We start from the raw sequence: 23285 nt of genomic DNA on the forward strand, positions 1-23285 counted from the left end.
ATAAAATACACTATAATGCTTACAACATTAATTTGTTTAAGGTCCCTGTTACTCTGTGAGTATTCAAGTACAAAAGTGAGTGCCCCACAGCAAAACTGAAGTCACAGAGTTTAGATACATCCTTAGATACATCCCAAGGCAGCTAGAAAACCCGTATGTGTACAATCCTTGACCCATCACCATTCATCAAAATCTGCCCTAAGTCACTATCATAACCAGAACTGCCTGGTTTTCTCACAGTACCTGGATTTCTAGTCAGGATTGTGTCATGCCCTTGCAAGAAGGAGGAAGCTAGTCCTGGCACTTTCAGCCCTGGACACTCAATACTGGAGTAGCCACATGGTCTCTGGGTGGTGGCTCTGGGGCAGAAAGTTCTGAATCACATTGATCATTTCTTCCTGGTTTTTCGCCACCTCTGATGTCAGTAATGGGATGTAAGACTACTTATAAATCAGAATTAAAGGTAATGAATCAGTAGCTGACTGAGACTGAGATCTCCTGCCTGCCAACACAGCAGTCCTTCCCACCTTTCACCACTCCAGTATTCCCTGGCAATTAGGAACTGCTGGTGAATGTGGGCTTCTGTGGACCACATTAGTATTATATGGGGGAATAATTCCACTACTCCTGTGCTATTTATAACTTCAGAGGTCCTGTCTGTTTGTCTCAGTGCCAACTCATGACCGATAAGAGGCAGCAATTTTTAATGTAATTTCTTGTCATCCATATGCTCTCTCTTCAGAACAAGAAGAAATGGAACAGATTAAGCAGTGATACAAGTAGAAAAGATAAATAAATAAAATGAAAAAGGCTTTGTCAGAAGAAGTTACATACATGTTTTAAGTTGACAGGAAAGCGCTGACTTAGAGAATTACTGCAAAGCATTCTATAAACAAATATCAAAGAAACAAGAATTGTTCACATTTTCATATTTTTTTAAATTTTAAAGGCAGTGGATCTAACTAAAGAGAGTAGAAACCCCAAATGGCAATTAAATACAAAAATTAATCAGCAAAGATAAGCATTACTTTCCATAACATTCCCATCAACTTCACTGAGTTACATTTTGGTACAACTTGTTTTTGACCAGTTCTCATAAATACATAAGAAAACTGGGTTTAGAATTTGAAAAAAATATTTGTATAAACAGAAAAAAAAAAAGGTGTTTTATTCAAGTGAATGGAGAGGGACAAACTAGTTTCAGAAACCAGCATGTGGACACAGAGAAACAAAATGGGAAGCACTTTGAAAAAGGATGACAGAGATTATTAAAAGTTGGATAACTGTCTTCTGAGACAGCTATTTTTAAAAGACCTTAAAGTGGCAAAGCACTACTGATTTTCCTAAAAGATTTTTTCCCATGAGTAATACTTATAAACTGAATTGATGTTGCTAGAGTTAAATCATAAGGAGAACAGTTTTGAAAGTGGTATCATCGGAACTACATACGTAAATCCTGCTGTTTGCTTATAGGATTTCTGAACAGAAGTCCCCAAACACTACGTCACAGATTGAGCTCTGAGAGGATTAAAACAGGCAGAATTTTTCTTTTTCAAGCCTTTTTATTTTTATTGCTTTTCTTCCTTCTTAGTGTTCTAGAGGACATCATCTTCACAGCTAGAGGGAGCTGGATTGTAACAAGGTCCCTGTCAGCTGCAGTTTGTAGATTGCAGGAAGTCAGAGAGTTTTTCTGGAGTTCTGTTGATTCAATAAAGAAAAACAGAAGTAATCATGACTATCAATTACCAAGTTAAAAACGACAGTCTAGAACGACGTGAAAGCAGTGTGAGAAAAGGAATTGATTTTCATCTCCATTTGAGTCCCTAGTGGAGCAAAGCTGTCCTCCCTCCTCTGGAGCACAGTGACAGAAGGAGGAAGGAAAGGATGTGGAAAGGGTTTCTTCCAACAAATGACCCAGCACCAAGTGTGTGCTGATGCTTAAGGATGGCTTCAGCCACACCTGATTGCAAAAATATGCCTGTTCACAGACTTGTAAAAAAAAAAAAAAATTGGGTAATTATTTAGCAATACTTCAGTGACCTATCTGATTTTAAAGAAAATATAGCACATCCATTATTAGGGCTGAATGCCTTACAACATTTGAAAAAATGTTTTATAAATCAAGAGTTGAAGGAAAAGATAGAATTGGCCCATCTTCCAAAGGCCAGTGCAAAGTCAACATACCATTTACTTTCTCAAAATGAGTTTAAGGGACCCCTACAGTTCCATGCTGGCCTTTTCCAAAAAGATGAGCCTCAGGAGCATTCAAATGGAAAATAACCACCTTAAAAATAAATACTCTGACAGAGGAAAAGGAGAGGTTTCTTGATGGGGTGAAATATATAAAACACCCAGCTCAAATTACAGAAATAAATGTCTGCAGAGAGTTAGAAAGAAAGGCAACATATTTTCGCGACACCACATCTAGGAAATTGAACCACATGTTAGCTTGATATAGTTGATGCTATATTCTAAGCAGAAAGAGCCTTGTATACTTTAAAATATAAGGCAATCTAAACATCATAAACCCCTTTGAAATGCAATTTAATATTTCTTCAGTAATTCCAGGGGAAATAAAAGATTTATTTTAAATTCTCTTTCTAAATTCAATCTTAACTGTTTCATGATAGTTGCTTAAAGGGGAAAGAGACAGAAATAATGCTGAAATACTTCTGAGCAGTTTTTATTCTTGAATGCTGCCCAGCCTTTGGGCAATTTGCCCTTGCTCTTGTCCTCATGTACTTATTTCCATGAAAGAAAAATATCATTGCTCCAAACTAGAAACATCTTACATCAGTTTAGGGTCTCTATAGAGGATTGTTTCACAAAGTGTCAGGTTGACAAAGGATCCCAGACGGCAAAAACCAATCGAGGCTACAAAATGCAGCAGAAGCAGATTAGTTATTTTAATTGCATGGGGTTAAATGCTAATGGCACCATCTTCATGATTGTCTTTTCATGTATATATACATATATAATTATGTATACATATTTCAGGAAGTTTTTTATGTTAGACCCACAACTTAAAAGGGGCGTTAAGTGTGTTTGGCAGATTCTTCATCTGCACATTTTTCATCTGTGTCATCTATTTAATTAGCCATATTTTGAAGGATGATTGCTAGTTTTAGTCTGTTTTTATTGACTGTATTTTCAAATAATTATCATGGGCACATCTCTGAAGTTTTTATAAAAACAGATCAAGCATATAAATAATAGATCTTTCACTTGATTCCAAACAGTAACACATTACCCATCAGGGTCTTACTTGTTTTATTTTAGAACTTACAAGAAAGCTGCTAGTAAACTAACTTTCCAGAAAGCTGTGAAAGTATAGATGCACAAGTGAACAGCACTCTGATATGATTCTACACAAGGATGCACTTCTAGGTTCTGACACAGACTCGCAACCCCTTGCTATGCCGTGGAGCTGTCACAGCATTTAACTGCATGAAATAGCAGAAAAGGGAAAACAGTGACAAAGAAATCAAAGAGTTTCAGAGCCAAGATGTATCTGCATGAATGTTTGCTAGCAATAGAAAATATGGATTGCATGAGCTGAAAACCTCGGAAGTAATTTCTAAACGGTGTCCAGACATTTAAAACTGGACTGGAGACCTAATATTAGTCCAGTCAGCGGTTTTCAAGATTCACACTTAGAAAACTATTGTGAACCAGTTACAAGAATAAACACCTGCAGGACAAAATTAAATTTTTAAAAGTATACATGTAAGATGACCTCCTTTTATCTCAAGTTTCCAACTCCTATATAGCTTAAATATTTGGGTGTCTGCATTCTTTTTTTCTTTTTTTCCTGGCATTATTTTGCTAGTAATACAAAAGAAAGGAAAATAAAATATGAAGATGAACTCTAGAATGCATGGTAGATATCATAATATTAATTCCAGTTTAGAAGCTAATAGCTTTGCTGTTACAAACAGCATTGACCAATTATGCCTCATAACTGACAAGACTATGCAGAGCCACAATACAAAAATTATTATAAAGCAGTCCATGAACCTTGTTAGATATAATAGCTCAAACAAAATTGATACCCACAAACATCTACTTGAAATTTCCCCAAACATTTTTTATCTTTAACATAATCACTGGCCATATAATTAATATAAGCTTTATTTTTAGATTTCGGATATTGCCTAGTGCCTTCTTGATCAGAAAACCACAGGAACAGCCCTTTTCACACAATATTTTGACATGATTTTATTTTTCAGTCTGGCAGATAATAGGAATCTGAAAGTGGAAAATCTAGAGAAGTTAGTATTATCTGTCTTCAAAATAAGGTGTGTGTGCATGTGTGATTCAAGTTATTTCCTGTGTTTCTGAACCTGTTTGTCTCTCTACATCCCTGTCTTGACATCTAGTGAATAGAAACTCCTTTTTCAAATTTTCTTTTGCCCATTTACAAGGTTACAAAATTGTATCTGGTATATATATCTATCACTTAAAGCTATGGTGGCACAGATTTATGTACAGCTATATATTCTACACATGCACAAGGAACACAGGACCATAGGTAGTCACAAAAGCTCTGCTTTAGAATTACTCATAGCTTTAAAAGGAAAGGACTGGCAAATGCCAAGAAGTGTTTACCATGGCTGGTTGACAATGCCAGGGCCCAGGGTTCCATGATTTGTTGCCAATATCCTAGGGAGGCAAAGCTCCTCTTTCCGTTCCCTGACTCAGCAAGCTACATATTACTTTTAGAAATAGGAGAGGCAAGTGTCTGTAGGTCTGATGGAGTAAGCTTATAAATAGAAGAAAAGTCACCTTGAAAAAGTCAGTGGAAGAACTCATGTTCTTATACCAAAACAAGCTGCTGACAATTTTTTAAAAATACATCATGCTCAAAGTATGGTCTTGTGGATAGTGCTTCACTACTTGAAATAAAAGTCAGTTCAAGACAGTTTAAGGACAGCAACCATTCTGTCAGCATGGAATGCAGGCAGTGTTACTGTACACAGAACATAGAAGAAACAAGAGGCTTGTTTATAAGACCATTTTCTGAATGATTTGCCATGGTGAACTACCATAGATGCAACTCCTGCTCTTGTGGCTAAACAGAAGTATCTCACACTTGAAATTTTCAAAAACAGTGCAAAAGTGAAATATGACTTGGAGCTCAAATATTCTTATAAAAGAAAAAAATCCATACAGGAGGTCCACTCAAAAACAATCCTTATCTTTTGTGGTGAGGGGAAGGGTTCAGCAGATGAGTGGTGGGGGTAATCCCTTTCCTCAACAAGCTGCCAAGAGTAGGAAGCAGGTGTTCCCCCACAACTTGTTACAACTACACTGGAAGCACTCCTCAAGTCAGTCTTACAAAACACCCCCTTTGTAGTGTTTTTGGTTGTTTTTTTTTTTTTTTTTTTTTTTTTTTTTTTTTTGTTTGTTTGTTTTTTTTCTTTTTTCTTTCTTTTTTTTTTTGTTTTGTTTTTTTTTTCTTTTTTCTTTCTTTTTTTTTTTTGTTTTGTTTTTTTTTTTTCTTTTTTCTTTCTTTTTTTTTTTTTTTTTTTTTTTTTTTATCCAAGGTTTTAAATCTGTTTATTTTGTCCCAAGCTGCAACATCATCTGCCATTACATTTGGGAAACTACTCCATGGTCTTATGGATCTCATCTTCAGGCATCCGTTCATACTATGGCATTAGTGCAAACTAATAAATTCCTATAATAAATTCAATAGCAAATTCCTATCAAATATGAGATTAGGAAAGAAAACTGCTTATGGTTCTATATCCCTTTAATAATAGTGTTAACCTCAATAATCCCCTCACAAAGCAACAGAAGATGGAGCCCTCAGAGAAAGATTGTCTTCATTAAATTCTCTGTAAATGTTCCAGCAACATACAAAATCACACATACAGTCTTTCTATTTAATTTCACCTTGGAAAATAATTTAAGCATGCACAGATGCATTTACAGGTGACTAAATATCCCTGGGAACAGGATGAGAGTTAGAATATGAGCACACCTCAAAACCACCTGGATTTCAGCCACTCAGTGGGTGAGGTATTGTGTAGAGCTGCTTCAATGAAACCCTCAGTCACACAGTGGTGACTTTTTCCAGGTGCAGCACGTCTGAGCGTATCTCACACTTTTGCAGGTGACATTGCAGCCCAGCACCCTGTGCTTAAAATAGACAACCTGATGTACTGTGCCTGCTCCAGTTCATTCCTCTCTCACTTTGGGATTGAAGCCATTCCAGGTAGACAGATCATCTGTGAAGTCTAACACATTTGTTAAGTGTGGACATCTCTCAGCAGAGCTTAGACTTTAATCATTAGATGCTATCAGCAGTCTTCTAGGGCTACTGCTGCATTTCTACAAGCACAGCTTCAGCTGCAACCCTGAAGGTGCATGAGGTGGAATACTGAGGTCCAATGGAAGGCCTCTTCCCAAAAATGGGTGAAAGTTTGACCTTGATGATAACTCTCATCCAGCTGGAACATTATCAGGTTGCAGTTTGGATGGCACAGGACCACTCTCTTCACTCATATTTTGTTCTCACCCAGCTGACAGTGACACTAATTCCAAGAGAATTGTTGTAAGATGTAACTATTAATCAGCTGTATATTTAAATACTGGTTTGTATCCAAGAGCAGCTTTTGACTCTCTTTCACAGGCACGTCCTGGCATGTATTGCTATACTGCAAAAGACACGATCTGCACATATTAATGCATGCACATTTTCTTATCAATAAAAGCTAACACAAATTGAGCTAAATAAAAACACTGACTTCACAGTGAGGTAGAGAGGTCATTATTAATTAGGGTATGCAAATTAATATTAGCCCTAAACTATGCAGAAATTTTCCCTTTAATATTTGAATAAATCAAAAATTAATTATATAAATGTACTACATGAAATAAGGTCATTTTTTTCCAAAGAAAGAAAGAGGAAAACTTTCCTGTTTAAAAAAATAATACAAATGGTTTGTTGTATGTACAAGGTAACTACTTTGCTTTCATTTGTTGCACTGACAAACTGAGAAGGTTTTCTTGCAGAAATACCAATTATCCTTTTATTTGTGACATCTTATTTAGCAACACCTGCTATGCAGCATGCAGGAAGTAAGCATCTTGTTTATAAAAAATCGTTACTCCATGTCACAACACTAACGTGGGATGTGTACAAGGGTTTATCATTTGAGATGCAGCATCCCGCATCTTTCCATTTATAGGAGACCTGAGACTGGCAAAAGGCAAGAGAATCATTCAGGATAAGAGGGGAGGTTATGGTAGAGGTGACATTTGAATTTGGGAGCTACTGTTTAGTGGTCTATTCTATTTTTTTTCCACACAATAAATAATGTAAATAACTTTTGGACATTTAGCCATGTCCTAAACAAATCACAAATTCCAAGCAAATTCTGAAACTTTTTTTTTTTTTTTTTTTTTAGTTTTGAATGGGTGGGTATTGTAAGTCTTTGAACACTAGACATTTAAAGTAATGAAGAAACTTTTTCTAAGAAACATTCTTGCAGAGAGAGGCAGAATTTTATTTAAAAGTTCCTTCCTCTAGGAGACACTCTTCAAATTATTTTATTAGCTCAACATTTTTGTCCTTATATGAGTAAGTAATACATTAAAATTAACTCTTTATCATCTCAAAGTTCCTCATATAGTTTCCTATCTTTCCAGTTCAACATTTCAGATTTCTTAATTTGCATGAAACTAGGCATTACCAGTGGAAAGACCTGGAGAGAGAATTATGATGGAGAGAGAAGGCCTAGCTGCCTGCCTACCTCCACACTTGCTAACACTGTGGTCCTGACCTTGCTTCAGGGGCCAGTCTTAAATGTTAGAAACAGATTTGCTGAATTAATAGGATGCTTTGACTTTGTTAATAATCTGCCTTAGGTAGGCTTCACTGAGGACAAGTCACTTGCCCTAAATCATGGCCTGGACCATATGTACAGGGACCTTCCACTGCATGTTTTCTCAGAGTGAGCACTCTATGTGAAGATTATATATTCAACCAATAGTTAAAAATGGCACATTTATTTTTGTACCCAAGCTAAGGGTGCCAATAACTAATTATGTCTGATTTTGATGGAGAGGTACTCGATAAAATGTATTAAGAGATAACTTCTGAGAATGCCAAGTGCAGAACTATTCAAAGCCTGTGCTGATGTTGCAACACAAAACGATGTGATAGCAGAATGAGTCCAAGCCAAGTTTGTAGAGGGAGTACTGTGAGCAAACCACAGGAAACTGAAATCACACCATATTCATAAGATGTGCTAGCTGTTAAATAAAGGCATCATACCCAACAGCTCCCATCTGGACATCTGAATCCTAGGCATAAAATGTTCAAATTGCACATATTCACCTAGGATTGTCATAGAGCTTGTCTTCAATAAAAATAACCAATACTTTGAAATAAGAATTTAATCTAAGTCTTTAAGACTGCTTACTTCTGAAAAAATAGCTGTGTTCTTTTCTATTTTCTCTAGCAGTCAGTTTGCTTTTCTCTTTCCTACTTCTTCCTTCCAACTCATGCCTTCTTTGCTCCACTTCCCTGAACATTCCATTTGTCAACGTTGTTCCTTCTTGTCTTCTTGCAGTTAAAGGGATGATGTTGTAGAGACTTTATTGATTATCCCTTTCCCCACAGCATTCCCTTTAGGCTGCTTTTTTTTTCTTCCTTGTCTGTAAATAGGGCTGAAACAAACTAGAAGTATTCCTAGTAGTCATGTGTGGGTTTCTAGATACTTCTTTGCAATCCAGAGCTTAGATGTAGCTGGAAAGATTAACTAAAGAGCCATCTGACCCTGTAGGTTATCAAAACATTAAACATTAAAATCTTAAAAACAAAAATAATAATCAGTGCCATGGATGCATGACATTAATAATTAAGAGTAATATGAATAGGAAAAAAAAAAATCACTTGTCCTTATTTCTTCTGAGTTCTATACCAGTGTGACCCTAATTGGGGCAGCAAAAAGTGTTCTGTCCCTAGGTACTCCTCTATCTCACAGATAATTCGAGAAGTTGGGAGAATATAGGTTCCAGCTCCTCTTCCTGGTTTAGTCACCAACACTGTATTTGTTGCAGCTCATTGACTTTCTTGCCTGGTGTATTTAAACCCACGCAAAGCAAAGATGTTTCATGCACAGGGACTAAAGGGAAACCACAGAAAATCTGGAGCAGCCGAAGTGCTGCTGTGTCCTGCATTCCCTGAGAAGGGGAGACAGTGTTTACTAGCTGTAATTGCTTGGAATGTGGGGGAAAAGGTCTCAGCCCCCAGAGCTGGGGTACCTTTTGTCCAGCTGCTGGATCTCAGTTCCCTACAAACACCTCACAGAGCTGCTCTGGTGCAGTAATGGCTCTCTTATCTTCTGCACTTCTGTGCAGATCTAGTTTTTTCTATGTCTTGCAAATCAGTTAATTCAAATGCAATTGCCATGTCTCTCCAGAGTATTGAATTATGCTAATAAGAACATATTCTTGTTTTTCTAGTGCTTTATTCAGGATATAAACTAGAAATTCAAATCTTCCTCCTGACTTGTTTTATTTATCGGTGAGGTAATTTTAGTCATTGCAAATTTTATACTGTAAGCTATAATAATATTTTAACCTCTTTTAAAGCTTTCCAATGAACTGGAATTCTACTATAAGGACAAAACTAAAAAAGGAAATGCAGATTACACTGGTGATCTCTAGTAACCATAAAAAGTTTCAGCTGGAATCAGTGGGAAGTCAACTACAGGACTATAAAAAACGAAGTACTTTGGTGTAACGGCATATTGATTTCCCACAGTATTTAGTAATGTATATTGACATCAAATAATGAAATTCATGCTTGTAACAAAAGTTAACTTCCTAGATATATTCAGAAAGATGATTCTAAAGAGAGAAATAATGATAACTGAGTACTAGGGTGGAAAAATGTCATACTTCTATTTGATGATTTTTAAATTCCTTTAATGAATATTTTACTAATGTATTCAATTTGACAAAAAATTCAAAACTAATTATGGTAAAGCTGTTGCTGAGTATCAGAATGTAAAAACAGAGAACCACACAAATTACTCCTACAGATATATTCAGGACTAAGCACCAAAATAATTTCATTGACTTCCATGGGAGTCAATGGGAGATGTTAGGATTAATTTTCAGCAGACCTTACTGAGATAAATATCCACAAACATGAATTGGTTACAAACCATAACATGTTGCTCCTTAGTGACTGAACAAACCCATCTCCTTACAGTACAAAACCTTCTCCTTCACCCCAACTCAGCAATTCTCATTTCAATCCCTGGGGTTTTTTGTCTGAATAGCAGATTTGTTCATCAAACATCTCTAAACGCATGTTTTGCCATAATACCTGCTGAGGTTACTTTTCTTTTCCAAGTCAAAGTAGTTCCTCAAATTTTTATGGCAAGAACTAAACCAAATGCAATTTTAAAAGTTCTAAGATCTGTAGAAAAAGATGTGCAGGTCATTAGGACAAACTTTCCTGAAAATCTGAAATTTGTGAGAGCTGACTTGTGGCATGCACTAATAATATGTGGAGACTTTGGCACATAGGAACACATGGGCTGGTCTGAGTGTCACAGAGCAAAAGATCACAAGGCCACTTTTGTCAGAGAAAGGTGCCAACAAGAAGGCTGTATTCATTAGTCTTTCCCAGAGGCTTTGTAAAACATGGGATGTCTTCTTGCTCAGCTTCATTCAAATACAAAACTGAAGCCCCATTTCCAAATCTCCATGTGTGATGGCAGTCCTAGTTACTCCTGCTATATTTTTGCTTCCTATAAACAGAGGACTTTGTACATATCAGGACAAAGTAGAACTTTAAATATTCATCTCTGATTATTTTGTTCATTTCTGACATCTCAGCATGCTATGGAAAACCTCATCGGTAGAGGCAGAAGAAAACAGCAAACAAAGCTATCTATAATATTTTCCTCTGAAATATACAGCCAACATTATATGTGGGAACAGTTATTTATGCTAGTCAAAAAGAGCAAAGGGACAATAGCCATTTTATCCTTGACTCTCACAGACACCCTAAATTCATAGACAAACTACGCACACAAGATAAACAAGGCTCAGACACCAAAGCATGCAAATTAATGCCAATTAATGCCCACATTCTTTTTCAAATAGGTTGATAAACCTGTTTGCCAAGCATAAGTACTGAAGTTTGTATGCTGTATATATATATGTTGCCATTGGGATCTTGGGCATACAGAATTTGAGAAATAGAGAAAATTAATAAAGAATTTGCAACACAAACTCATAGTGCATACCCTACTGAAACACTGCTGCTGCACTGTCACTGAAAGTCTGCTATTACAGTTGATATTAAGCAGGATTCAGAATGTAAAGATAAATTCATCAATGCATGGCCATGAGAAAGTGCTGTAGAGTGAAGCCATTTGAATGCCTAGTAAGAAAATAAGGCTGTCACAGTAAACACAGTAAGACTTTTGATATTCTTTGCCATGAACTAGCCTCCAGGTCTTTACCAGCAGTAATGAATCAGACATCCAGATAAGGTATGGTGTTCTTCAATTCCAGTGGGGTACCAAGGCACAGGAAGTTTAAAACTTTCCTCCTTCATTAACAGTGAAAGTACTCATATTTTCATGCTGCGTACCACAATTTCTGTTGCCTGAAAAATAAACTGTGACTTTAATTTACAAACTACCCCAATTTCACAGAGTTTTAGCTCTATTTTGCTTATTATGTCTAAACCTTTAGCTATACTAATCTATCTGGAAAAGGCTTGCAATAAAAAGATTGTTCCACGACCTCTTTCATTGTATCCTTCAGGTATTACTTGACCAAAACCCAATTGTGATTGAGTAAAAAGAACAGGGGAAAGAAAATGACAGAAAACACTAGTTGCAATATCAGTGCTAAGAAACCTTAGCTCATTTGTATTCCTCACCCTCAACAGACAGTTTTGGAGACTGATAACATAATTTTCCAAAAAGAAGATGGCAGATATGGAAAATCAGCATTCTTTGAACCACAAATGACACAACAGTATCCAGGATCTTGCAAGAAATTCTAATGCTGTAGTTTCAGAAGAAAACTCTAAAGCTGCTCTGTGATGTGAGTCTAAGGAAACAAAAATATCCTCAGTTATGACTGAGATCGGGCAGTGACAGAAGTCATAGCTGTGACTACCAAGAAGTATTACAGGGAGGATGCTGCACTAATGGGTGCTCACTGTCCACAAACTCAAGTGCAGAGTGGAGTTTACCCACAGACAAGCTTACATGTAAAATGAGATCTGATTACTATATTTCTGAAGTCTGTCATTGTCTGTATACTATAGGTGGGAAGTATTTCACTCACTCCTTGTACAAGAGTGTTAGGAGTGTGCCAGACCTTGATTTGCAGGAATTATCCGAAGAATAAGTCAATACTGATATCACAGTTAGTCTTTGAACTCACACATGAAAAAGTCCCAACAGAAACAAATCCCAAAACAAAACAAGTTCATTTTAAGGTGGGAGTGCCCAGGAATTATTATCCATAACCTGAAATTTCTTAGACGTGGGCAGTCAGTGTGTCAAATTAATCTCAATGAAGATGTTCTTGTATTCTTTTCACCTTACCTGGACATTTCATTGCTAGTCACACTTCCCTGTTCAGCCTTGCCTGAAGTAGAAGGGAACAAGATTTGTGTCTCCCTTTGAGCGTGTTCCATCTCTAGCAGAGATCTTGCATCAAACATCAGCTTTGGTTCACTGGCTTAATTTTTAGAAGGCAATTTCTTCTTCTCCTACAGTTGAAACTACAACTGCAGTTTCGCACTAGTCACAGCTCTAAACCATCCCCTCCAAGGAGTCTGGGAGCAACCAGCCAGGCCAGTTTGGAAAGAAATCCTAATCCATTATTTGTTCAACAGGAAGGAAACCAAAGTCTGCATACCAAAGCTTTATTTCAGAAGACCAAACATCAGCACTTTTTTATTGTGATCTTTAATTTCCCATTTGGTTCAAGAAAAAAAAAATACTATCCAAAACAATTATTGCCCAGAACAAAGCTCTCAAAGGGCTTTCCATCTGTGAAACAGCCTTGCTAATGATCCATTCTCAGTGGTCTGTCCTCCTTTTCTTTATGACTTTCCTACACACTCATTTTCAATTAAATTAAACCTTCCTACTTAGTTTTTTTTTACAGTCATTTTGTACAAGAAATACCAGGATGATTTTTTAAAGAGACTCTGAAAGCCTTACTCTTCATCTGAGTCACCATTCTTCGCGGGACACCCTGAGCTGCATTTTCAGGAGCTGGCTGCAGGCATCCAGGCTCCCTTCCCTCCTTCCTGACTGAGGTTCTGTGCTATTCCAGCTTTGCAGTATTTGTGGTGGTGCTGGTTGCAGGCCTTTCCGAGTCCTTTAATTCCATTTGCAGAAGACTGGCATAGACCTTGTAGAGTACAGGAAAATGTCAGGGAAATGTAACATACTTATAGCCAAGGTCCCATGTTGCTTATAGTGCCTCAGCAAATATTTTATTGTTTACTGGTTTAAGGCCCACTGATACATTTAAAATGTGATCCCTTGGGCAGCTGAAGCCATGAAGCCTGATTTCCTACAGCATCATTCCTTCTTTAAATTTGCTGGTACCCTCTAGCAGTGAAGGCACAATGGGATCCCATGGTCTTTATTTCTCTCTTGTTGCATGAAATTTGTAAAAAGGGGTTATTTTTGAGACAGCTGCTGCACAAATTTGGGTACAACTGGTTAATGGATTTATAAGTTTGGGGGTAGAGGCTTGGTATATAGATGTATAGCATGATACAGATTTTATCTCTTTAGAACAGAGATTAAAATAGTTCTCTGGTACTTCAGATATCCTACCTAGGGCAACCAAAGGATGAAGAAGCTAAGCTGTTACCCAGCGCACCATTCAGTGCCAGAGATGAAATAGAGTAAAAGAAAATATCCCAGGCTTAAAAGATAAATAGACAGGACCAGGCCACACTTGCTAAGAGAATATGTCAATGTTTAACACTGAGGATGAATCATAAGTTGTACTGCTTACTGTCAATAGAAGAAGCCGGGAAATTGGGTGTTCAGTGGAGCAAAGCAGGACCTCTGTAATCAGAGTGCATAATCTAAAACACATCACTGCAAAGCGGGAAGGGAGAAATGACTAACCCAAGAAGATGGACATTGTTCATTTCAGCTGTCAGGGTGAGTAAGCGTGGCTTTTACCTGCTATGGCCTCAAGCAGTCGAAAAGCCCCGACTAGCGCTCCCTTTGTGAGACTGTAGCCGCCACATGAACTGACGCTCTAAGGTTATGGCGTTCGTCTCCCTGCTAGTGCTGAGCGCTCCAGCGTGGGTAACGCAGCTTCGGTAGCTTCACGCTGAGAGGAAGCCAAGGGACGAGAGAAGGACACTTTGCTTGCGGGCCTGAGAGCTTTTATTCCAGGCGTGGTCGCAGCGATGGTCGGAATGACCGCTCCCAGTGCGGTGCAAGGCAAAATGGCAAAGGGACAAAGGAATGCATTAGGTTAAGTAGGGGGTGAGCGGACAGGGGTGGAAACCTGTCTTGCCCTATGGGGACACACGACAGGGGAGTGACATGGATTATGACAACCTATGGGAACATAGCAGAGGTGGGTACAGTGCTCTGTGACAAATAGGAGTGTAAAGGTGGGATGATTGACACAGAACTTTCCATGAAGAAGCAGGAGTGGCTACAAGCTCCCGTGGGAAACAACTTGGAGCAGACCACTGTGAGGGAAAATAAGGGTATAGAGAACTGACCTAACTAACATTAATAAAATCCCTAACTAAGCCAACCCAACCTACAACAAGTAAGTAAAGATAAAATAAGTTTTTAGATTCACAACAAGCTCTTTCAAGTTCCTGACTAAAGGAAGCAGCATTTTGTTACCTTGATTCTGCCTTTTCAGGGTCTTGCCTCAATTTCACTTGCATGAGCAGGCTGAAGAAGAATTTCAAAAGCTTTGGGCAATTTTGTATATCTTTCATAAGCATTGCCCATCAATTTTTTTCAGAGAAAAGCTGAAGGGTCGTTGCATTGCTCCTTGATTAAGCATTTATTGACTGCTAATTTGGTAATGCATTACTGCTGTAAATGATTGCTTGCAAGGCAGTGGAGAGATGGGTCTGAAATGTCTGCCTATTCCTGTAGCCTTCACATCCTGTATACTCATACAGGATTATTAATCTTTGTCAGGAAGGTCAGGAAGCATCAAATAGTGATTAATGGTAAGTTGCAGGGGTTTCTGATAACTGAGCTCCAGGGATAGTGGTTGAAACCTGTTAGATGGCTATTAATACCTCCTTTGCCCTTCCTGTAATTCGCTGTGACTGCAGATGACTGTTGAAGAATTGCTGGCTTTTCATCTTACAAGGACAATCACCACCCATCTCTCTCCTCAACAGGGTCAACATTTGTAGACCTTTCGTATTGCCAGTTGGGCACTAATGAGAAATCATCAATGGATCAGGAGCAGCATCCACATTTCTTTCCCTGTCCACAGTTCACCATGGTAGGCACTGTCCTTTGAAACAAGCTCACAAACAGCAGGCTAGAGCATGTAAAAGGGTAAGATAAAACATTCCATGTCAAAGGAATACAAAAAGTACAAAGACTGTTACTTAGTGAAATCTGTACAGGAAGTTTATTTCTGTGCTCAGATCACTTTAATCCCAATCTTAGAAACCTCATCCAAGGCTGCCTATTTGAAGAAAAAAAAAAAGGCAAAAAACATTAAAAAACCCGCCCCACCAAAAACCCCCTTTTTTAAACTCTAAGCTTAGCGAATACACATCCTGCTCAAATGTCACTTTGTTGAAACAGGGTCAGGAAAAATTTGGCAGGCAAACTTGAAGAAGAACCCCAGTGTGGATGCTCATCTTGCTAAGATAGGAAGGAAACAAAGCCGTATTTTCTGTCTTTGGGAAACGTTTCCAGTGATTCTGAACCCTTGCTCTTTACACTAGAGCACTGACTCTCTGCTGCTTCCAAACCATGGGTAGGGTTTCAGGGTAGGATAGCATGGCAAAGTCAGTCAATCCCTCTATCCTCTCTGGTCAGAATGTCCATGCTAGGAATAGAGAGAGTCTCACAGGTTGTGTTGCGTGTGTGGAACAAATTCTCCAAGATACAGTCAGGGGAGAAATGGTGGCTAGACATTAGAGAGATATCTTGCATGGATATTCAAAGATGCTTCAGTGTCTAATCCGTTCATTATGGTGTAATTTAGATACAGAAATGCTTTGAAATTCTTTCATGACTATGTAAATTTTCAGATACCTAAATATATTCTAAAATTTAGCTCTGACAGGCTACTTGAGCAAAAGACCTTTCAGCTATGTGTTTATATGATTGTGCCTCTAGTTAATTACTCTCTATTTCCACAGTAAATTGAAATAATAAATTCATACTGCAAGCAAAAGTGTGTGCTTGCAAAATCCATAATGTATCTGATTTTTAAATAGGAAATGCAGAGAAGCAAGTGTATGGAAACTGAAATATTTGAAAATTGCTAAATTTTTTTTTACATTTTTTTTTGGGATGCCTCTTCCTGTTTCCTCTATGCTGTGTCACAAATGCTCTCCTGGAAAACCACTATATCCTCACATAAATAGTCCTTGCGGAAGGATGCTGTAAGCAGTATCAAATTAGCTGCTATAGAATTTGGCCACTTAATGCTTTTGCTGTCAATGTCACACCCCATGCTGAGTCACTGCTAAGTGATTGAGCTGATATAAGCAAATGCATTGACTAAGCCATTTATTTACATCTTGCTGCCATGAGTCTAAGAAACTGCTAAATGTATTAAATAATCAATCCACTTAGCAGCTGATGGTGCAGTAGTAGAAAGGAAGTCCTACTAGGTTTTTATTACTGCTGTCAAAGAGGCTCTTTGGATGCTCTGAACGTGTGCAAAAGGATAAAAATTCAACAAATATAGCCCACATTTAGAAAAGCCTGCATGACTTTTGAAAAAAAAATAATACAAAGAAAAAAAAGTTAATACAAAGAAACTGGAAAGATAATAATATATGATTGCTGGTTAGGGGCTGCAGACCCTGTAAGACCACGGTACAGGTTTGAAAGCTGTGGACTACAGTATGTGTCGGGATTACAGTATGTGTCTGGTTGTTTAATGCTTAATGTATTAATGATACAGAATTGTCTGTAGGTTACAAATTATTCACTGACATCTTGTCTGTAGGTTGCAAATTATTCAGGGATATATGGACCGCATAATTCTGTATTATTGTTTACGGTCATGTCATTATGCACTATACAAAACTGTAAAATATCAAAAAAAAATGTTCTTTAGGGAGAAGGCAATGCAAGCCACTCACCAGAGTGAGTGTCTAAAGACCAAGGAATCAAAGCATTTCATGCCCCATGGAGCTTTGTTATATGCATATTTCAATTCTGTGACTCTTGTAAACTTCACCAGAGGTGAAGTTGAGATCATAAATGCTAATTACAACCACCATCATTTATGTTAGTTATACTTGTCTGGTGTAGGGCTTAGGTCAATGTCACATCCAGAATTATTCTCTATGTTAATTCTGAACTGGACCCTGTAAAATTGAGGATACAGATGTTTTGGGAATAGCAATGCAACATGTGTCTGATTTTCTGCCTATTCATATCCAGAGGATCAAATTGTGAAGATTCATTATTTTGCCTCTGTTCCACTTACACACAGGCATAGACAGTTATACAAAATAATAGAGAAAATATGCTCAGTGTCCTCTGAACAGTGGGCCTTATTGATATCACACACTGAGATCGAAACTTGACTTTAGAGAGGTCACAGCAAAACTTCCACTGATGAAAAAGGGCACAGGTTTCACTGCTATAGTTTTACTCTGCTTTCTCCTCTTTCATGATAAGAATGAGGGTAACGAAACCCACTCTGAAAAAAAAAAAGTTTTAAAGGTTGGGCTGATATTTTGCTTTGGAATAGTATTTATGAAATGAACATAAACAACCTGGTTAGAAGGAAAATTTATTGTTATACATAGAGCTCATTAATAATATCAGAAAACAAAGAAAAAAAATCTCAAGTATTTAATATAATTGCTTTTATTTGTGAGAAAATTAGTGCATTCTCTTTAAAGTATGTAATTTGAAAGTAGCAGCAACACTCCTGTTTCTAATAAAGTGTAGGTGGTGGAATGGAAACATCAGCAAAACAGCACTACTACAGTAAATGTAAAGGGTTTGCCAAAGACATGCATATTTTATCCTATGATTTAAAAAAGAGAAATATCAAAACAAGAGTATTACAGAGACTTGCATAAAGGCTAAAAATAACTTGATACAGGAAATATTAAACATCTGGTTCAGAAGGAATTGTAAAATAAATCATACCACTCTAGGAAGGCCTATAAAAGAGAGAAGCAACCAGTTAGAAATGTAAGAGGACATAAAAGAAAGCAAATAAGGTGAAAATATAGGTCATAACTTTAAAAATATAAAGAAATCAGGATGAGTGATTAATCAAATTAAACTGAATAGCAAACACGATAATAAAAGCATACCAAGAGAAGGAGAGGGACTGTTTAGGGCACTACAGCATGAACAGCTCAGCAGGGATGGTCTAGAGAGGTGGTGTTTACTGCAGCTATATTCCTGTACTAGTTTTGTTTACAAAAATAGTTTCACAAATGCTTTCATAGAGCACAAGGATGAAATTATTCTTCACATGGTTTTAGCTCCTCCTGGGTTTGGATGCTATATATTGATGAAATACATGCAAAACATGTATCAGTATTTGTTATTTTTCTAGATAGACAGCTACTACATGGGATTTCCATTGCCATGAGGTATCCCATAGCATTCATCCCAAAGGGTAGAATGAGCTGGCCTCACAAATGTGAAAGTTCAAAAAGCAGCCCATGTATTGCCAATGAGACAAGATAAAGGTCAATAGACTAATTTCCTTAACAAAGTTACTTACAGTGGAAGAAAGTTCAAGACTTTCTTTCAGCATTGCACTTAATCAATGAGAAGTAGAACTTCCATGAAATCTCCTTTTCCCCTTGGTTAAAAACACCAACATGAATACAGCAGAATTTGTCTGATAAGAATTAAGATCTCCAAGCAACAACCATTCATCCCCAGCTGCCAGAAGGTGCTTTTTTGTACCATAGATAGCTCCCATTGCTCTCAAATTGCTTTACTGAGGCTGCTTTAGTCTGTTGATTCACTACAGATTTAAAGGTAATGAGTCTGGCACTGTCCAAAGCACCTCATGATACTTCCTTATACTCAGCTAAACACAATTAGGCTGGAGAAATCCAGTGCCATTGAGTTCTCATGGTGATTAGTGGCAGCCTGAAAGAGTCAAGAATGAAAAGAGGGCCTCAAAGGGGGTCTTTGCTAAGCCAAATAGATGGTTGCAAAGAATTAGCTCCTTATTGCCACAGTCAAAATTCAACCACACTAAGAGCCTGCTTAAAGCACAATTGCTGAGAAAACTTTCCACAAGAATACTACAAAGAATTGACCAAAACTCACCTGTCATAGGAAACAGATGATAAGGAACAGAGAAAGGGAGGACAAACAAATGCTAATGAGAATATAACAGATTGTGAATGCAAAGAAAAATTTTAGAATTATAGTTTAAAATATAGTTATGGAACTATATAAATAAACTATAAATAGTTTATAAATGTAGTTTAATATATGTTTAAAATACAAATTTGCTTAAGTTAGCTTTACTATTACCAATGGTACTGCTGCTCTTCTATCGCCTGTTATTGCCTGGGATCCTGATTTGTCGCCTTTGTTGATTTGGGCTGTCGGTTTCGAGTTTGATTGATTATTGTGAGCAGCAAGAGAATTCTCTGGTGAAAACCTGCTGCATACTAGAATTTACCAAAACAAATAATTGGCAAGGTTGTGAATTTACACTTTCTGTATACGGTGTAGGAGTCTAAAATGAGTATGAAACCCAGATTTATAGGCTGTTTCTTTAAACTAGGTCAAGGAAAGATTATAGTTACATCATTCAGTTTGCTGCACAGTTGAGCAGCTGAGGAAATTGCCCATTTATTTGATTTTTTTTTACGAACTATGGAAATCTCAACATCAAGCCATGCTTACTGTCAGATTCTCCAGGACTTCAGAACAGAGATTATACTGCACTGATGTCAGTAGAGGGCTGAATATAAACACTATAGGTGTAGACATAAGAAGGATAGTTACATAAAATTAATAGCAAAAAAATGTCTTTGTACTCCCTGAAGCAAGCAACAAAAGTGTCTTTGTGAGTGCAGTCCTACCCACATTGCTGTTGCCAGCCACTTGGGCTATGACCTAGAACTTAGCCAACTATAAAACCAACAATAAACTACTGAGAGAGTGACTCTTCACACTGATGGTAAGTACTCAGAGGCTAGATCATAAAAAGAATAAGGTTTTCAGTTTATCTTAATATAATGGGATTATCTCACAATTTCTGATTTTGCTAATACGGACAAAATGAAGGACAAAAAAAAAATCTGCTTTTATCTAAAGCCTTTATACCATGAACAATCCAAGAACAGCAGGGTTTGTGAATTCTGGAGCAAGACTGATATAGAAGATCTGTTTTAATGGTAAAATCACAGCTGCATTGCCTTCATGAACACAGCAGGTTTACAAGGTGGATCTGAGTACATAGTTTCTTTTTATATGCAAGTGTGATGGGATATGAGAAGCTGTTGTAGGTCTGTCCTTTCCAATTACTGAGTTTATCTGCTTATGTTTGAGCTCAGACTTTCAGTATAAGCACCATAAAAGGTGGGGCTCAGCCCTGGGTAACTGCATAATTTCTCTGCTATTACAGCTGATGATCAAGTACAGCCTAGCACATTCCCTGCATTTACATCAGCTTTTTCTTCATTTTGCTGCTAATCTCTAGCTGAGAGCTTACACAGCCTGGGAGCAGTGTCATACAGCTCGTCCTTTGAAATTAATCTTTTGTTGTTCCTTACAGCCATGCAAAATGTATCTCACAAAACTGTTCGGAGCAAGATGATATTTAAAGCTCCTTTTCTGTACAAGAAGAGATGACCCCACTGACAGCAAACTTCCAGCAGAAGGTTCCTAATCCTGAAGTGCCATCCCACTGAGATATTAAAGGAAATATGGGGGCAATAGGTATCAGATGCATAACTTTCTGAGGAACATTAAACCCCTAATAGAACAAGGTTAAATCCAGAAAAACCAGTTACATCTCTGTGTCTTGTTGACAGCATCTAGGTTACTCTTTGGGGTTACTTGTGACTGTCTGCTCATAATTTGGAAATCATGGCCAAGAGATGTTAAGCACTTCCCTAATCTTCACTGTCAGTGAGAGCTGGCATCAGGCTTTTTGGAGCCCATCCATGGGTTAAAGTAAAAAGCCTTCCCTTTTTCTGTCCAACTCTACTGTGACTTGCACTACTACATAACAATCCCAGGGATGCCCATCAGGCTCTGATTGCTCACCCCTAAAAACAACTTTGCAACCAGGCACTATTGCTTGTCTGGCTGTGTCTCTTGAGAACACAGGGGCAGAGAAAGGTGCTTTTGTTCATTGTGAGATAGCTTAAAGAAAAAAATTTCCAACAGCTTTTGTATTACCAAAATGTTTTGCTGTTTGCAGAAAGCCCTGAGCTGCATACCAACAAAAGCATGACCTTCCTGCACAAATAATGACATATGGAAAGGTAGCTCCTTCTGCAGGGCAGTGGGAACAGTAGGTTATGAGTGATTGAAGTCTTCAAGGGCACTTTGCTTGAAATGGTGCTGTGTACTTTCTCTGCCCTAGTGCAGATACACCACTTATCACTCTAATTGAATCAGTGACTTATTCTTATAGACAAACATACGCATTGGCATTCCTGGAAGGCTGTGAAAGATGCAGGGATAAAGACAAGTAGGTCTGTACTGTCTGGAGCATTATGTCAGTGTCATTTCATGTATGTGTAATGCTAACACCCATGCTATAGTGGCATACTGAGACAAAGTGACATTCTTATGTATCTGGATGTGTTGCCTCCCACATGAAAGGACCTTTTTCTTCTTTCTGGGACATAACTTCAGCATGTACAATAATGCTTTTCTCATTGGGCTCAGAAACCCATAGCAATTTCCAAAACCTGAACATCTGACTACCATTGTCCTGGTTTTCCTTTATAATTTTTATGGTTTTTACAGTTTTGTATAAATGGCCTGCATATCTCAATGTCTCAGTTCATTACAATGACCAAGGGACGATTCCCTTTTAGTTTAGGATACCTGAAGCTCACCATGCAGAATGGATCAAACTTCAGCAGGAAGAGAAACTGGTGCCCACCCTCTGCCAGCACACCCAGCTAGGACAGCATTTGGTCATTCAGCCCCTTCTGGGCTGAGAAAAACTTGACACCTACTTCCCCCTTTAGAAGTATTAAGGAGTTTTCAATGATGGCTAGGTGCAGAGCACCAGAATTTCATCTTCTTTTAGGTCCCTAAGAGCCAGGATGGGAAAAAGTTCAACCATACTTTGACAGGTATCCTTTCTCACTGGTAAGCAGCTCAGTTTGTCACCAGCTGTGTCTCTGTCAAGAGGCACCCAATGCTCTGCAGCTGCATACAATGCTCCTGTGTGGAAACCTTACAGCCTGACCTGGCTGCTCAAGATCATCAAACAGGGACAGCTGCCACATTGTTAGGTAGTGTGACATTTTGTGTCAGTGAGACTGACCATAGGAGTCTCTGGCAATAGCCTCTGCTCCTTCCAGCTAAAAGGATAATTTATTGGTAACTCAGTGTCTCACTTTTCTTAGATTACATGTATTTAGAGGTCCTGAGTTTTGAAAATTTGAGGTTGACAGCACTCTGAACATTTAATGACTGAAATATGAGCTAAGTATATTTAACACAGTGGTTTATTTCAGATCCTTAATCAAACTGGTATGGGGTCTTATTCCTTGTAGGTGGCCTGCAGTTGTCTAAAGTCCATAGTCGTGCTGCTCAGTGAATTCAGTTGGTAGAATACTGACAGCAAATGAAACTCCAAGACATCAGTGAGGCAAACTCATTCTAAAAAATGTGAAAAATATTATAGGAATTTTACTCATCCATTTTTCACTGGAGATGTGAGTGTTTGTCCCAATAAATTATAAGTTTGGCCCTGTGATTGATGGTCATATCTTGGCTGCTGAGGTCCAAATGATAGAATTACTTTGGTCATCTTGGAGAATCCTCTGAAGATCACCTCAAATGCAAAAACTCAGGAACTAGCTCTTCTCCAGAAGCAAAACAACTATAAGTTGTTGT

The 23285-nt window shown here is 37.8% G+C and overlaps 1 long non-coding RNA gene across 2 annotated transcripts; it reads left to right on the forward strand.

Annotated features, from left to right (window-relative positions):
- The first annotated feature begins 14697 nt into the window (after nt 1–14697).
- On the forward strand, nt 14698–21103 carry LOC128805838 (uncharacterized). 2 transcript variants are annotated; one of them, XR_008436592.1, is made up of 3 exons: nt 14698–14811; nt 15407–15569; nt 20977–21103. It is a non-coding gene; the product is annotated as an uncharacterized LOC128805838 (long non-coding RNA). The 2 variants fall into 2 exon arrangements; XR_008436591.1 differs by lacking the exon at nt 20977–21103 and adding an exon at nt 15825–15896.
- The last annotated feature ends 2182 nt before the right edge of the window (nt 21104–23285 follow it).

The sequence above is a fragment of the Vidua macroura genome, chromosome 3, assembly GCF_024509145.1.
Source record: "Vidua macroura isolate BioBank_ID:100142 chromosome 3, ASM2450914v1, whole genome shotgun sequence".
Lineage (NCBI taxonomy): Eukaryota > Metazoa > Chordata > Aves > Passeriformes > Viduidae > Vidua > Vidua macroura.